General features: G+C 39.9%; 1 long non-coding RNA gene across 39 annotated transcripts in view; it reads left to right on the forward strand.

The window, feature by feature from the left end:
* LOC144301768 (uncharacterized) overlaps positions 1-12,209 on the forward strand; it is a 134,720-nt gene that overhangs the window by 44,572 nt on the left and 77,939 nt on the right. For 38 of the 39 annotated variants that reach the window (XR_013368604.1, XR_013368603.1, XR_013368605.1 and 35 more), the window contains 2 exons: positions 165-307; positions 2,317-2,406. This is a non-coding gene — a long non-coding RNA (uncharacterized LOC144301768). The remainder of the gene's footprint in view (positions 1-164; positions 308-2,316; positions 2,407-12,209) is intronic. The other variant, XR_013368602.1, reaches the window with a different exon arrangement.

Consider the following 12,209-nt stretch of genomic DNA (forward strand, 5'->3'; position numbering starts at 1 on the left):
GCCAAATGCAGGGCTCAATCTCATGACCCTGAAATCATGACTTGAGCCCAAACCAAGAGTTCCATGCTTCACTGACTGTACCACCCAGGTGCAGTAATAATATAATAATAATAAATATTATTTATTTAATTTTTAAAAATATTTTATTTATTTATTCATGATAGAGAGACAGAGAGAGGCAGAGACACAGGCAGAGGGAGAAGCAGGCTTCATGCAGGGAACCTGGCAGAGGGAGAAGCAGGCTCCATGCAGGGAACCTGACGTCGGACTCGATTCCGGGACTCCAGGATCGCACCCTGAGCCAAAGGCAGGTGCCAAACCACTGAGCCACCCAGGGATTCCCTTTATTTATTTTTTTAAAGTTGGCTCCACATCCACTGTGGGGCTTGAACTCAACCCTGAGATCAAGAGTGGCTCTACCAATTGAGACACTGAGGCAATCCTAAAATTAACTATTTTAAACATTTTATTTATTTATTCATGATTTTATTTATTTATTCATGAGAGACACAGAAAGAGGCAGAGACATAGGCAGAGGGAGAAGCAGGCTCCCCGTGAGGAGCCTAGTGTGAAACTCAATCCCAGGACCCCGGGATCGTAACCTGAGCCAAAGGCAGAAGTTCAACTATTGAGCCACCCAGGTGCCCCTAAAATTAACTATTTTAAAATGAACAATTCAGTGGCATTCATTCATTGTTATATTCACAATGTTGAGCAACCACTACCTGTGTCTAGTTCAACATCCCATCCCCATGTTGTCTAGTTCAACATCCCATCTCCCATCCCCTAACAATCATTAATTTGCTTTCTGTATATATGACTAAACCAATTCTGCACATATCTTTTTTCTTTCTCTTCTTTTTTTTAATACCAATTCTGCATATTTCCTATAAATGAGTCATATAATATGTGAACTTTTGTGTCTGACTTCTTTCACTTACCATAGTGATTTTAAGGTTCATCCAGGTTATAGCATGTACCTTTTTATGGCTGAATTCCTTTTATATATATAACCATAATTTGTTCATCCATTTATCTGTTGATGGACACTGGGGTCTTTGATGTATAAATCTTTCAATTTCTTAGTTGTGTTTATTCTTATTTTATTTTTGATATTATTGTAAAGGGCATTGTTTTCTAAATTTTCTTTTTGTAGTGATTTTTTCTTTTTGTTAAAGTTTTTATTTAAATTCCAGTTAGTTAATATGCAGTGTAATATTAGTTTCAGGTGTAGAATATAGTGAGTCAATACTTCCATACAAAACTTGGTGCTCATCATAGCAAGTACCCTCCTTAATCCCCATCTCTTATTTTACCCATCCTCTCACCTACCTCCCCTCTGTTCTCTACAGTTAAGAATCTGTTTCTTGGTTTGCCTCCCTCTCTCTTTTTGTTTTCCCTTTGCTCGTTTGTTTTGTTTCTTAAATTCCACATATGAGTGAAATCATGTAGTATTTGTTTTTTTATTTATTTCACTTAACATAATATTCCTTAGCTCCATCCATGTCATTGTAAATGGCAAAATTTCATTCTTTCTTTATGGCTGAGTAATAATACTCCATTTTGTGTAAGTGTGTGCGCACGTATACATATATCTTCTTTATCCATATACTTCTTTTAAAACTTAGTTCATTCATTTATTTTTCTTATTTTTTTTTTAAGATTTATTTATTTATTTATTATTCATGATAGACATAGAGAGAGAGAGGCAGAGACACAGGCAGAGGGAGAAGCAGGCTCCAAGCCAGGAGCCCGACGCGGGACTCGATCCCGGGACTCCAGGATCCCGCCCTGGGCCAAAGGCAGGCGCTAAACCGCTGAGCCACCCAGGGATTCCCTAGTTCATTCATTTATTTGTTTATATTTTCTTTTCTTTTTTTTTTTTTAATTTTTATTTATTTATGATAGTCACAGAGAGAGAGAGGCAGAGACACAGGCAGAGGGAGAAGCAGGCTCCATGCACCGGGAGCCCGACGTGGGATTCGATCCCGGGTCTCCAGGATCGCGCCCTGGGCCAAAGGCAGGCGCCAAACCGCTGCGCCACCCAGGGATCCCTTTGTTTATATTTTCATTCACTAATTTATCCATTCATCACTCAAACAAGGTGACTCCTTTGAAATAAAACTGATTTTTGCATGTTGATTTTGTATCCTTGAACTTTGCTGAATTCATTTATTCTAACAATTTTTTGGGGGGGGAATCTTTAAGGTTTTTTATGTATAAGATTATATCATTTGTGAACAGAGATAATTTTACTTCTTCCTTTCCAAATTAGATGACTTCTGTTTCATTTTCTTGCCTCATTGCTCTGTCTAGGACTTCCAGTACTATGTTGAATAAAAGTGGTGAGAAGGAGCATCCATACTTTGTTCCTGTTTTAGAGAAAAAGGTTTCAGTTTTTCACTGGTAAGTAATGTTAGATATGGGTTTTTCATATATGGCCTTTATTATTTTGAGGCAATTTCCTTCTATTCCTAGTTTGGTGAGTGTTTTTTTTTTTTTTTTTTTTCATGAAAGGCTATTGAATATTGTCAAATGCCTTTTACGCATCAATTGAGATGATTATGTGATTTTTATTCTTTGTTATGTTAATGTGGTATATTCATTGATTTTTGAAGTTGAATCACCCTTGTATCCCAGGGATAAATCTGACTTGGTCATGGTGTATAGTCCTTTTAATGTACTATTGAATTTGCTTTATTTGGATTTTTTTGATGATTCTGAGGATTTCTATATATAATGTCTTTTTTAAATTACATTTTTAATTTTAATTCCAGTATACTTTACAGTATTATATTAGTTTCAAGTATCCAATATAGTGATTCAACAATTCTTTTTTTTTTTTTTTTTTAAGATTTTACTAATTTATTCATGAGAAACACAGAGAGAGAGAGGCAGAGACATAGGCAGAGGGAGAAGCAAGCTCCTTGCAAGGAGCCCGATGTGTAACTTGATTCCGGACCTGGGGATCACACCCTGAGCTGAGGGCAGATGCTCAACGGTTTAGCCATCCAGGTGTCCCTGACTCAACAATTTTATACAATATCAGTGCTCATAATGATAAGTGTACTTTTTAATGCGGGTTACCTATTTCACGCATTCCACCCAGCCTCCCCTCTGTAACCAGAGGATTTCTATTTCTGAGACCCAAGAAAGAAGAATAGGTAACAGGAGCAAGTCATGAACTAGAAGGGGGGAGGGATAGAGATTCTATTCCTCTAGTTAAGAGTGGGTGACGGCAGGTTTAGAAGAAGGGGCTGGAGTATTAGGAAAATAGCTAATCAGAAACAAGGAGAGTCAGGTGGAAACCTACAGGATCAAAATATGTGGTTAGAAAATAAATGATAATAAATCCATAGTTTGTTTAGTAGCAAAAGAACCTTGGCCACTGGGAAACCATGGATATAGTTTCTCTTACTGGGTCACCAGGACCTGTCCTAGGAGTTTGAGTCAATTCTGAGTCATATCAGAAGGAAGGCTATAACCTTTTTCTGACTGTGTAATAGGGACAGGCAAAAGCTCATCCTGGAATTAATCATTAGAGACCTTAGCTGCAGGGAGCAGGAGATCTAGGGGCGGGGGAAGCCCCAGAGGGAGTTCAGCATTAGCTTCGAAGCCTCATTATTTTCCTCCTCAATCACTTCATCCTCTTCTGTCTCCCTTCCTTTATCCTCCTTCCTTCCCTTCATCCCCCTTTCCCTCCTCCTCTTTTTGCTTTTTCTCCCCTACCTCCTTTTTTACCTTCTACCCCACCCACCCAATTCTCTCCTTGTCCCTCTGCTGGTTTTGATTTCTCTTAAATCTTCATGGACACTCTGTATAGGAAATAAGTGAGGAGTAGCTAAGACTATTTGTCTTTTCTACATTTTTGTTATCTTTGTACTCTCAGTTCCCTACAGGTTCACATCCCTTCCCTGATACAGATCAATTGAGCTTAACAGCTGCAACCAGGCAAAGTTTTCAAAGATAGAACCACTGCTTGTGGCTAAAAAAAATCTCTGCTTGCTTGATCTTCTCCCAAAAAGAGATTATCTTAAAGGCTGGAATCCATGTTCTCACTGCTTTTATGGAGCAAGTCTGAGCCTGCTGGAGGTGCTCTCTCCCTGTTCCTGCCCACTCTGGATATCTAAAGAGATAAGGAAGGAGTCTGGCTGCACAGCCTCAGGCACCTCTAAAGAGGACATGAAAGAAGGTAGTAAGTGTAGCCCAATCACCAGGGTTGGCTTCCAACTCCTCAAATTCTCACCATCCCTTTGTCTTGATGACATTGAACACTCTTTATCAGAGCAAAGATCAGAGTCTGAAATTATTTCTCTCTTCTGCCCACTCCAGTGCGCCTGACATTTATTTGTGCTTTAGTGAGGTTGCATGAGTCAGCTCATGGCTAACAGGGACTCAGCAGCAAGTGCTGAGGTAGGAAGACTAGCTTCACCTTCTCCAGCCAGAGAAAGAGGAGGGCATGGGCTTGCCAAATGAGTGACAGTTGCTTCCTAGGTATTAGCATCAGTCTGTTCCCTGATGCATGAGCAACTTTGGCGGTGGCACATAAATTAAACATTTACTCATGCTTTTGTACTTTATTTTAGTTTTTGTTGTTGTTGGGGAAGGAGAACAACAAGTTTTTGGTTCATGGCTAGGTCTGCAGAGAGGATACATGTGGCACAGAAGTCTAGTTAAGCAGTCGGCAGTAAGGGGAGTCCAGGAGAAAGGTAAGAGTTCAGTAGGAGAAAGAGGCCTAGCCAGAGATCCCTTAACCATTGCTCCCTGACCAGCTGTAGCTGTCTGATGCACAAATCCATTTCTGTGTATTGCCTGGAGGATTTTTGTTTGATTTGTCTTAGAGTTGTAAAAATATTTACTTCTGATTGTGAGGCAGGTAGTAAGGGATAGGACCGGAGGGAGAAGAGGGAGGCCCCTTTGATTTGGCTGTCAGGTCTGTATGTTCCAGGAATTCCAAGAGGGAGTTCATGATAGAGTTTCCTACAATAATCGTTTATCAGCTATGATCACATTCAGTGAGTTTGACTATATTAGGTAGACAGACTTGGAACCCTTTAATACTACTTATGCATTATATCTATGAAGATAGGCTTTCAAGCCCTGGATGACTGGAACTAGGTGTGAACTCTTGAAGCATATGTCATTTGAAATTGTCTATATGTGAAATGTCTTTGTTTTTTGTTGACCTTTAGTGGCTCATATTAATTCATAATCCTGCTCAAAGCCATACTCTTTTTAGGACCAGTCTAAGGTAATCTCTCTTGGCCAGCTCTGGAGGAGGAGTGGATTAGCCATCACGCACAGAAACCTATAGAAACCCACCCAGGCAAGATGAATAAAGAGTTCTTCATTCCCAGATAATCCAAATTCCCAGTCAGTTAATTTTTTTGGGACTCAAGCACAGTTATATTGGAGGCTGTGCTGGATATAGAACAGCATGATGATGAACTTGTTGCAATAATTTGATCTCTGGTATCTGCAAAGTAGACTGGCCCATGGTAAATAAGGATGACCTTTAGAATCTTAGAGGGAATTGATAATGAATACATCCTAGGAAAGGCCCAGAAAGGTTATCTCCCAGGCTTTCCTAAAAAGTGATAACTGAATTAGAGGAAATCTCCAAGAGACTTCTGGGTCCCTACTGTAGCCATGTCATTAGATAACACACCAATCTCAAACAGAAGAAAAGCATCTTCTGAGCCTTGAAACAGAAGTTGAAGCACTCCTGTAGAACAACTTTCTTGATGCTCTTTACCTTATCTTGTTTTCTTTCATAACATTTCCTTTTCTTTTTTTATCTTTCTTTTCTCAGTCTTTAGATTGCCAAAGGGGTGCTTGGGATCTTACAGACTGTTCTTTACAACAAAGGTGGATACCCATATTTCCTAGGGCACCATGGTTAAAAGGAATATAATCAATGGTGTTTACCTTAATAAAAATAGGTTGTGTTTTAACAGACATCATTAGGGTAATTGCTCAGTTTCAGACCCAAATTTCAAACCACTTATAAAGAAACACTTCTTCTTGGATATCAGAAATGCATTCCTGTTAGTTTCCTAAGACCACTGTAACAAAATACCACAAACTGGGAGGCTTAAGGCAATAGAAGTTTATTTTCTCACAGCTCTGGAGACCAGAAGTCTGAAATCAAGGTGTCAGGAGGGTTGGTTCCTTCTGGAAGCTCTGAGGGAGGATCTGTTCCATTCTCCTCTATTCTAGGATTTGGTGGTTGTCTGCAATCAGCATGCATAGTTTGTAGAAGCATCCCTTCAAGTTTTGCCTCCATCTTCAAGCGGCTGTCTTTCCTCATGTGTGTCTGCATGTCTCCAAATCTTTCTCTCCATATAAGAACACCAGTCATTAGACTTAGGGCCCACCCTCATCCAATATGACCTCATTTTGACTTGATTCCCATCTACAGATTTTCCAGATAAGGTCACATTCAGAGGTACTGGGGGTTAGGACCTCAGCATATCTTTTTGGGGGACACTATTTAGCCCCCAACAATTCTGAAGCCTAACTCATGATATTCTCCCTAAGAATGCCTCAGACTTTTTTTTCAGTTTAGTCCTTCATTTATTCAACAAATATTGGGTACCTATGGCGTAATTGTTGATGCTGTGAATATAATAGTAAAAATTAACAAACACCATGAAAATCATTTGTGTATGTCTGAAAGCATCCTGTATTTTATCACTTCTCCTCCCCAAATCCAAACCATTATCATGTCTTGTTAACTTTATTTCCTAAATATTTTTTGGATCCATTTACTTTTTTTCCAACTCCACCTCAATCTCCAGAGCTTAAATTTGCACATTCTCTTGCCTGGACCGTTTTAATAGTCTAATTGCAAATCACGTGTAATGCTACTCCTGTCTAATAAGTTTCTACATAGCAGCTAGATTCCCTTCTACTTCCCCCAACACATCCATACTTCATGACTTCCCAGTACTTTTAGGATTAGGATAAAGCCAAACTCTTCAATGTGGCCAGTAAAACTCTGGGTGTTTGTTTTCTGTCTGCCTGCCCAGCCATGGCCCACACCATGCCTCACCCTTTACTTGCTTAGATGCAGCCACTCCAGTCTTCTTTTTGTATCACAAATGCTAAAATTATAAAGATCACCTGGGAATCTTGTTAAACTGTAGAATGAGGCAGATAAAGACATCTGGGATGTGGCCTGACATTTTTGCAGTTGTAATCCAGCTTCCAGGTGATACGCATACTGCTGGTGTGGGACTCTGCTTTGAATCCAAAAGTCAGCCAGTCCTGACATTCCTATTGCATATGCTCTGACACAACTTTTTTCTTTTTTTTTTTTTTAAATATTTTATTTATTTATTTGAGAGAGACAGCGAGAGAGTGAGAGGGAACACAAGTGAGAGGGAGGAGTAGACTCCCTACTGAGCAGGAAGCCTGATGTAGGGCTTGATCCCAGGACCCTGGGATTCATGACCTGAGCCAAAGGCAGAGGGTTAACCAGCTGAGGCACCCAGGAGCCCCTGGTCTGGCACATCTTGTTTTCAGTTTTCCTCAATACTCTTTCCTCTTAGAACACATAATGGAACACATTATTCAGATCTCAATACCTTTTTGCGTCGTAGGGAATTCCCTGATTTCCCCAACAGAAGCCAGTCCCCTCAGCCTCACTGTGAAGTCTCATGAACCATCTAACTCTCCTTCTTAGCGCTTAGCACAGTTGAGTTCTATGTTTTCTCTGGATTTTTTTTTTAAATAAAATATTTATTTCTTCCACTAAACTCTAGGCTCCATGGTGAAGAATCTATGTATATGTCTGGTTACTATTGCATCCCCAGAGCCCAACATGTACTATTGTCTTCTAGAATTAGACATTCATAACTAATTGTTGGAAGAGTGACTGCAGGACCCTAACAGTCCTTCCCTTCACTAGCAGGGTAAAGAAGTGATTTAATCACTCTGTTTCTGGAGATGCCTGGGTGGCTCAGCAGTTGGGTGTCTATCTTCGTCTCGGGTCATGATCCTGGAGTCCCGGGATCGAGTCCTGCATCGGGCTTCCTGCATGGAGCCTGCTTCTCCCTCTGCCTGTGTCTCTGCCTCTCTCTCTCTGTATCTCTGTCTCTCATGAATGAATAAATAAAATCTTTTTTTAAAAAAATCACTCTGTTCCTGATGGATATTTAAACCCTTGGAAGAAAATGACTGTCTTGGTTGTTGCTTCTATTTTGGATTGCCTCTGATGATGTCAACAACCTTTGTACATACTCTGAGTTTGTTTCTGCCTTGTGGCTATTAGTTCAGATGGTGACCTAGGGTTAATAAACTCGTGTCTTTGCGAGCGACAGAGATCCTATCTGATTGCTTCAAATAATAGGGGCTGATCATGAGAACGTATGTGAAAATGAGGAAGATGGAGATGCAACAAGCAGGCATTGTACTCAGACAGCTCTACACCACTGTCTGCAGTAAAATGCTTTTCTCCAGGCACCGTGTCCACAGTGCAAGCTGATTGCTCTCTAGAGTATGGCCCCATCACTAAGATAGTTCAGTTGCTCTCCCAGTCTCTTTATCACTTGGAGTGTCTTTCCATTGCTGATCTTGCCACATTTGGGTACCTTTCATTCCCTACTGCTTATTCATAGTTTTTACTGCTTCTTGGTCTGTATACCATCACTGCATCTGCATCCTTAGCTTTTACTCTCCCGCGTTGGGAGTTTCTATTCTCTGTATTCACTTTGTGTTCATATTCACTCAGCATTTGATTGCTGAGCTTAGTTACTATGATCTTCTGATTCTCGTGCCACAACAAGCCTAAGCCACTGACAAGCTTATATCAGATTTTCCGTAAGTTTCATGTTCATGCTGCTCCACAAGTCTCAACAGCACTGTGTGCTCATGTGCAATGGTGCCCTGAGGGTGGCTCCCCAAGAGCTTATTGTGAAATATTTAGGAATTTGATGAGCCCAGTGGTTAAACATCAATAGTTTGAAACCAGCCAAACTATTTCATGGATTTCAGTAAGGTCTCTTTTTCCCCCCACAGAGCCAGTTTTCCAGCACAACACTGAATGGAATAGAGAACAAGGCTGACCCCAGGAAACACTCAGAGCCATTACCATTGGTTGTGTGGTTGCCATTCTGAGGCTTCCCTGATGGGAGCAAGTGTAACTAACAAGTGCCCCTGTGTGGTTGATTCCGCCTCACCTAGTCACCCTCAGGGCTTCCAAAGTAAACATAGACTTCTTTCATCATTGTTGTCACCCCAGTTGCTATTACATTTTTAACTGAGTTTCCTGGGAAACAAACTCTGAGATAGACCTTTGCATGCAAAGACTTATTGGTGACTGCACTTGAGTTCAATTCTTACGGGGGAGAGAAGGAGGTCAGATTGCACAGAGGAAGGCTTGAACTGCAATGTAGTCATCAAAAGGGCATCAGCCAATCCCATGAAAAAAGACCAGTAATTATTGCATGGGGGCTGCCCATTGGACAAGGTGGCTCTTTAGCAGTAGTGTGATTGCTGAGGAGGAACTTAGCTGAGAACCATCAATCTTCTGCTAGCACTCCCTAAGGGCGGGAGAATGAGGGCCTCAGTCTTAAAGGGTGATCTGAGTGGCTTACCTACAGCCACTACATATCATAAAGTGAGTACTGCTTTGAGCTCCCTGGGCTTGGATTTCTCTATTACACAGTAGTAAATCACAGGATCATCAGGTATGTGGCATTTTCATTCTTGACCGGGACAGAGGTATTTTCTTTTATAGCTGTTTCATAAGCACAATGAAATATTCCAAAAAGTATTAGCAATACAAATATGTTATCTAAACTTCATTAGGGAAATAAGAGTCTAAGACCTCTTTTTCTTACCTGTCTAGACATGTAAAGGAATGTGAGTTCAGAGTTCAAGGCTTTTCCAGTAGATATGGAGAATGCCAGGTCTTTCTCTGTTTTCTGCTCCCCACTTCTTTTCTTTTTCTTTTATATTATAGTCCTTTTGATGCAACTTATAACCTTGTAGAAAGGAATATGAAGAGATTGGTAAATAGAGTTGAGAGGGTGTTTGGGGTCACTTTTCTTCCTTCAGAATGGAGTGGACCATATGCTATTTATCAGTTGGGGTGTATGTCTCTTTACAAGGAGAGAGAACTTCAAAAGTTTGGTCTCACTAAGGAGATGCTCTTATCTGGTCTCCTTGCATGGAGGAGAAACCAGCTTTTCACAAAAAAGATTTAAATTGTTTTTAAAAGGAGAGAGAATAGAATCTTCTCTGTGATGCAATGAAAATATGGACTTCATGGAAGGAAATATGATTCTGAAATTATTCCTAAATTGAATCAGACAATGCACAGAGAACCTAACTTCTGCATACTGAGGCTTTGTCCCAATGAACCTTGTTGTAAATCTAACATGATCAAGGAAACACAGATATCTCAAGAAACCTCCTGAAAAATTATTGTAATTTGATTCATAATTTTGCATCCCTGCCCTTCCCTGGTGTGCTTTTGGGTAAATATAGAGAAGGCTGATGAACAGACAAGGGAAAGAGTGTAGAAACATTAACTAAGAAATGTTAACTGGTTCACAAGACACAATCACAGCTTCTTCTGTGCATTGGAATCACAAAGCTGAGAAGGGATTCAATCTTAATTTCCTCTTTCACCCACGAGGAAAGGGAGGCCCAGAGAATTTAAATAACTTGTCCAATATCACACAGCCAGTTTTGGCAAGATGAGATTAGATTAGATTGTTTGTACTGTGACTATATCATCTCCTGCTTTGATCAATTTATTCTTCCCTAAATACTTGTCAGCCTTTGCATCATACACTGTGCCATGCTGTGATAATCAAGGGCTGAATAAGACTGAGGTTGGGGATCCCTGGGTGGCTCAGCGGTTTAGCGTCTGCCTTCGGCCCAGGGCGTGATCCTGGAGTCCCAGGATTGAGTCCCACATCAGGCTCCCTACATGGAGCCTGCTCCTTCCTCTGCCTGTGTCTCTGCTTCTCTCTCTCTCTGTGTCTCTCATGAATAAATAACTAAAATCTTAAAAAAAAAAAAAAAAAAAAAAAAGACCAAGGTGGTTTTGGCCTCATGAAACTTATTCAAGACAATCTAGTGAGACTGAATAAAAAACAGTACCCTGTGTTGGAGAATAGAGTTAATAGGAAGGATGGCCATCATATTAAACTTTCCATAACATCATCTTACTTATTGAACCAGTGTTAAAGCCAGCATAGTTTCCTCTAGGATAACATTCTAATGGGAGAAAAGTTTGCTCTACTTGCCTGCTTTTTTAAAAGAATTTAGAGAACTAATTTTGCAGACTTTGTGTCTGTCATGTTACTGCCAGTTTGCCCTTGTTCTCAAAGAAACTTGGAAGGTGAACTAGTTAAATAAATCTCAGTTCTCACTGCTAGGGTTGATAGCTTATAAAAGGTTTATTAGTCTGATTTTGTTGTCAGGGAGAGTCACTTATTTATGCTACATCCTTTGATTTACACTCTTTATCAAGTGGGACTGATTGTTGATATGAGGCAAATAGAAAGATAGATAAGCTGATGTATGAATATAGACAATTCTGATGTGTTGGAAATAGTATTTAGAAGGAGGTTACAGAGGAATATCAGGCCATAACACAGATCTTCTGTATAAACATGTGAGCAACAACGATTGAATAAGAAGCATACCCTAAAGACAAGATCAGATGGAAATGTATTAGGATAAGCCCTGTAGAATTGCCTGTATTAAACTATTTTCAACCTACAAAAATGGCAACATTTTCTAATTCAACCAAACATATTCCATTGCCTGTATAAAAATCAGTTTGATTTAATTTTCATTTATTTATTTTTGAGCAAATGTCCTATTAAGAGCTTTGGGCTGCCTTACCTCTCCATGACTCAGCTTCCTTATTTGAAAAGTGAATGTAACAATAGGTTTTATGTATGTATATATTATTAAAAATCAGTGGATCTAGCCTGGCACACATTGGCTTACTACTTAGATTCTCCACAGCCAAGAGCCCTCGGTGTCACCCCCAGATGTTGGCTCATGCCTTTAACTTGTTCCTTGGATTACTTAGGCCTCTTTTGTTCAACTTCTTAGTCATAGACTGAAATCACTCTGTTCTCAGCTATCTGTAGCTCAAATCATTGGCTCCAGCACATTTATATTGCATTTTTTAATCTTCAAGCTCTGCCATTTTGTTTTTAGCTTTTTGTTTATTGAGATAT

This window comes from Canis aureus, chromosome 30 (genome assembly GCF_053574225.1).
Source record: "Canis aureus isolate CA01 chromosome 30, VMU_Caureus_v.1.0, whole genome shotgun sequence".
Classification (NCBI taxonomy): Eukaryota; Metazoa; Chordata; class Mammalia; order Carnivora; family Canidae; genus Canis; species Canis aureus.